Here is a 6105-nt window from a genome sequence, read left to right on the forward strand (position 1 = left end):
CGGTGTTGAGAACTGAACCCAGTGCCTGACTCATGCTAGGTAAGCGCTCCACCATAGAACCATAACCCCAGCCCAAGGCTAACTTCTGTTAAGTACAGCCAGGATAACTTAACATTACTTATCCTATGATCTTACCTTGTTGTATCTATTAACCTCCTACATTTTATAGGGTGCTTACTGAGCTGAGCCATAGTCTACGATGAGTTATAACAATTCAAGAAAGTATCAACAATATAAAATGTGTAGGAATAAATTTTACGAACAGCATTCAATGAAAGGCGGCAGGTGGGACTCACAGCGCAGGTGCAGGCGAGCCTACTGAAGAGGTCCCATTGCAGCTTTCCTAGAAGTGTGTGGGCTGCAGGGAGCTCTGGGAAGAACGCATGAGCTTGTCGGAGGCCCGCCGCTGGGCGTCGCTGCCAGTGCTCTGTTTCCTGTTTGGATGCAGTGTCCTTCGGATCCTGCTTCTGTCCTTGAAGTCCAGAGTGCTGCAGAAGGATGCAGAGCAGGAGTCGCAGATGAGGGCAGAGATCCAGGATATGCAGCAAGAGCTTTCCACGGTCAACATAATGGACGAGTTTGCCAGATACGCCAGGCTGGAAAAGAAGATCAACAAGATGATGGACTCATGTGAAAGCCCAGGACAGCTCAACTAGCCAAGATAAAATGGGTTTTAAGTTTTGTTTTCTACATATTGCAAGCTGCCTTGATGAAACCGTTCACTTGGAAGTATTATTCTGTCTCCGTGACTGGGTTGTGCTGAGGAAATGAATAACACCACTAGACCACCTGGTAGCCTTCCCTACTAGAATAGCAGGTGGTGTTGGAATTACTTGTTGGATTTTAGTCTGTAACAAGTTGTAGCCACACCTCCTACTTCACCCTTTCAGCTAAAAGGAAGATGAATACCACTGTGGGACTTTTTTTTTTTTTTTTTTTTTTTTGTTATACTGGGGGTTGAACTCAAGGGCTCTTTACCACTGAACGCCAGCCACAGTCCTCCTTATTTTTAAATTTTAATTTAACTTTGCTAAGTTGCCCAGGCTGACCTCAAACTTACCATCTCCTACCTCCGCCTCCGTGTTTCTGGGGTTACAGTTGTGCCCCACCACACCTCGCCCAACTATATGACTTCTAAATATGATTTTCTTTTTCGGTTAAAAATCTGATTGCCACTTTAAAAACAAAACAAAAAACACAAAGTACATGGGGTCGGGGCTGGGGATGTGGCTCAAGTGGTAGCGCGCTCGTGTGGCATGCGTGCGGCCCGGGTTCGATCCTCAGCACCACATACCAACAAAGATGTTGTTTCTGCCTATAACTAAAAAAATAAATAAATATTAAAAAAAAAAAAAAAGTACATGGGGTAGTTTTTTCATTGAATTCTATTTCATAGAATTTGGGCTTTATGTGAGATTCTTGTAAGAATCCCAGTTTTCTACCATTGGTGACATCAACCACCGTAACATCAGATTTGAAACAGGATATGGGTCTACATGCCTTACTCCTGATTTGCTCGCTTGGCACATTGTGGTCCTGTTGCCAAGTGGAAAAATCAAAATTTTCTAAAAACTTAAGTACTTTTCTAAAATATTTTTATTTATATTTTTTAGTTGTAGATGGACATAATGTCTTTATTTTATTTATTTGGTGCTGGGGATAGAACCCAGTGCATTTCACATGCTAAGCAAGTGCTCTACTACTGAGTTAGCAGCCCCAAGTTAAGTACTTCTTAATCCATTTTAGAAAGTAGTTTAATTTTATTATCATTACTAGAACTTGAGCATTTGTTTTTTGTGTCATGTAGTACAACTGAAAGAATAACACTAATTGACATTGTGTGTTCTTTGTGTCTAAAGTCATTTGTTGGGTGAACATTTCTATAGTATATATTATCTACTTATTTGGAGCTATTAGTTTTTCATTACAGTGTTGTATAAATGTACTGATGAGACCATAATGCATTGTCTTGTGATTGAATTGTTTTGTATTTAAGGCATTTCAAATTAAGTATGTTTTATAAACATTTAATATTTATGCTGTGTAGATTGGAAAAATGTTAAAAAACAAAGTAGAGAGTCTGATTAAGTTCATTTGAATTGATACTTATTTGACCTCTAAAGTATAAATCTGCTAAATCTATTTGTTGAGGCACTTTTTTAGTTAAAATATTTGCAAGTGCTTGTGTGGCTTCCTTCTTTGTTGCCATTTATTGCTGTGAACAATTTGTAACTGACAAGTGGTGAGAGGATTGGCTGTTAACTCAGTGTGTGACCATAGCACAGTACAGCTAAATTCTGTCACTTGTTCTCAAAAGATCATATTCTTAAATCTTGTGTACCTCATGATTTAATAAGTAGCTCATTATTTCAGCTAATTGTACTGTGAAAAGACAAGTGCTTTGGTCCTTTAGTTTATTGTCATATTGAGGCCTACCAGAGTTTGAGATTCCACTAAGTACCCCCGACAGAACAAAAAAAAAAAAAAAAAAAAGCAAAATATCAACCAAGCAACCAAACAATAATTCAAAACCTTGACTCATAGCTCAGGCTTTTTACAAAAATTGGTTCGAAATGAATCATATGTCTAAATATTAAAGATAAAATAATATTATTTCTAGAAGAAACATGGAAAAAATTTTGTAATCTTAAAGTAAGCAAATATTTCTTACATAGAACTCCAAGATAATAAAACACAGAAGAAAGGAAATCCATAAACTAGAATTTACCAAAATTAACATTTCTACTCTTTGGCAGAGCATTTATGATTAAGAGAATAAAAATAGTAGATATGATTAGAGAAAATACTTGCCAATAACAAAATAATATACGAAGAACTCTTAGAATCCAATAATAGGAATCAAACAAACATTTAAAAAAGCTACTAGGATTTGAATAGTCACTTCACAGTAGAAAATAAATGAAAATGCCTATCAACATCAAAAAGATTCTTGGCTTCATAGTCACGGGGAAAATGCAAACAAAATGCACAATGGATGCAACTACACACCTACTAGAATGGCTGAGGTTTAAAGGAGTGATGATTGCAAGAGTTTATTGGCAATAACCCTGAACTGGAAACAAGTGAAAGAGTTTGAGGTCAGCCTGGGCAACTTAGCAAAGTTAAATTAAAATTTAAAAATTGTTAACTACTATACAGTGGACTAGAATTAAGTGCAAGAACAGGGAAAAATCACAGAATAATCATGCAGGATGAAGAAAACCTAACTAAAATAATAATGCATACTGTCTGATTCTGAACCAGATCCCATTTAAAATTAATAGCAACTTCCTGCAAACTGCTTTTCTGCATCTCGAATTTGCTCATGCTGAGAATAAAAATGAAAAAAAAAAAAAAAAAAAAACTACCTGACCCCTCTGCTGGCCAGGCACCAAGGGGTGGGCTAAACAAAGCCCCACTCAGTCTACACATATACATCACCTGCCTGGCTTTAGTTCTTATAAAATGTAACAGCTTCTGTGTGAACAGCAGAGAAACAATCTAGCTGCTTCCCCGAATTTATCTAACTGCATAGAATTCATCTTTCCTTTTTACATTGTTTGCTTATTTCTTATATGGGCAGGAGGTCCACATCCAGCCAGCAGTGATCCAGGCAGGTTCCCTGGTTTGGGTGCCCACACAATTCTATTTATTTAAAAATTTATCGAATTATACACTTGTAAAGTATGTAATTTATTGCTAGTCAATTACATCTAAACAAATCTATTAGAAAATAAATTTGTTATCATAACAACAACAACAAAAAAATGTAGGGTCATGATGTGCCTCAGGGGTAGAAAGCCTTCTCAGCCTGCAGAAGGCACTGAGTTAGATATACCAGTATTATGGAAATTTTCAAAAATGTAAAAATATTAGGTTGTTATAAACCAAGGGCCCACTGTGGAGACAGGGCAGCCAAGGCTGTCCTAGGTTACTGGTTCTTGTGATCATACCAAAAAGGTTTCAGAAATGTCAGAGTAGCAGACATGAGTTTATTAGAAGAGCTAAGAAAAAGGAAAAAAGGCAGCACTCTCAAAGGAGAGAGTGGGTCCTCTCAGACAAGAGACAGACAGTATGTACCTCCTACCTTCCTGTATCATTGGAGTTCCCAGGGAGTTCTGCCAGATCTACCTCTTAACTTTTGAATGACACAGGATGACATCAGACTTTCAAGTCACCACTGTACATAGTTTTACCCGTGCATGGAAGGGAAATTTAACATCCTAATCAATTCAAGGCAAATCTGGGTCATTCTGACCTACCCTGACTGGTTCTAATTATCATATTTCCCTGAACTGTGGAATCTGGAGTGTGTGAAGTTCATATCCATCCCATCCCAGGGTAACTTGTGTTCACCTTTTTGGCAAGGAGAAGATTCTCTTTGGGCCTACATTTCTCCAGTAGGTAACCGGTTGTTTGCCCCAGACTGTAACATGTCCTATTGACTTAAACCAGACAGAACTGCAGGTAAATTGCTTTTTATCTGCAATAAACCATGTGGGGTTTAACACAGGAGGTCCTGCTTATAGAATTATCCCTTTAACCTTATGTACCCACTTCTCAAGTCTGTTTGTTACCTATCAAGTTGATAAGCACTACTTTTTTCCTGAGTTTAAATTCCCAAAGGAAATTTAGCTCTTCTAATATTTTTTCAGTGAAACATTCCCAGTTGTCTTGTTTGCTGTAAAAATGAAACAGCAAATGGATAAAACAACTCATTCTGCTCATTCTTTGTGTCACAGGCACAGTTGAAAGCAGGCCAGCTAAGAAGAGCAAAGAGCAGGTCTGCAGTTTAAAGTACCCTCCTTTACCCTTTCCCATGCTGTCTATTGTCATTAGCAGCCTCACCCCTGAGGGGCCAGCTCAGACAGTGCCGCAAGTTGTGAGATGGTTTTATAAAGTTCTAAATATTGTAAGATGTATTGAGACTAATGAATATAACAGTTCAGTAATTTAAATGTTTATTTATTTTTAATGGAAGGATTTCGATTCAAAAAGAAGCCAGTTGACATGGAAATATCAATGAAATTTCTTACCTGCAAGAGAAGTGGACATTTTGTATTTAAGTGAAATTATAATGTGCACATTTTAAGAATAAAGAAATCTGGCATTTGAAAAAAATTATATATATATATATATATATATATATATATATATATATATATAATTGGGGGGTGTAGGAAAGCCCTTATCTGGCATGAGGGAGAACCTGAGTTTTATACCCAGCACTACAAAAATCTAAAGTATTATAATACAAATAGTACTATAACAAAAATATTAACATTTTATTATCATATTTAAAATACAGATATTAAACTAATATTATAATACAAAGTAACATAATTAATGAAATGCTGTTAAGTTACCCTAGAATTCATGAATTAAAACCAATGTATTTTTCTGCATAAAAATATGTATATGTAATTTAATATTTTATTTAGTTTATTCTTGATTCTATGAAAGTTGTAATAATGAATGTCATCTGGCTCATTTTTTACTCAGCAATATTAGCATTAATATTATTAGGATTTGTTCACTTCGTATACTTTGATACAACCAGAGATATGAAAAAATGTGCTTTATATGTGTAATATGAATTGTAATGCATTCTGCTATCATGTATAAAAATCAGAATTTTAATTAATCAATTAATTAATTAATAGAATGTAATATAGCCATGTATTTCCTAATAAAATGGGTCATTCTGAGAAATGCTTTGTTAGGTAAATTTGTTGCCGAAACATCACAGGGTGAATACAAACCTACCTGCTATAGACAACTCCACAGTTAGGCTATGTATTCGCACCCCCTCCTCTTCACAATCTTAATTAAGATATTCCAGAGACTTTCACCATAATTGTTCTTGGACTATCAGCAAGGATTTCTGCAAAATAATTCAAATGTGGTTAGGCTTCCTATTTCCTATTGCTCTCTTGCAATAACTAAATTTGGCGGTGGGTCTGGAGGAGACCAGCACTCCAGATTCTGAGCACCCCTTTCTAGTTTTTTAAAGTATTTATAGGCTATACCATGTCATAAGTTTATAGTCTAAAATGATATGTGATTGTTTGTGTGAGTTTTCAGGCTGAAGGTGTGTTTACAAAA

At 36.1% G+C, this 6105-nt stretch overlaps 1 pseudogene; it reads left to right on the forward strand.

Moving 5' to 3' along the window:
* Positions 1 to 383: 383 nt before the first annotated feature.
* Positions 384 to 894, forward strand: LOC114106261 (guided entry of tail-anchored proteins factor 1 pseudogene; annotated as a pseudogene).
* Positions 895 to 6105: the final 5211 nt, after the last annotated feature.

This window comes from Marmota flaviventris, chromosome 16 (assembly GCF_047511675.1).
Source record: "Marmota flaviventris isolate mMarFla1 chromosome 16, mMarFla1.hap1, whole genome shotgun sequence".
Lineage (NCBI taxonomy): Eukaryota > Metazoa > Chordata > Mammalia > Rodentia > Sciuridae > Marmota > Marmota flaviventris.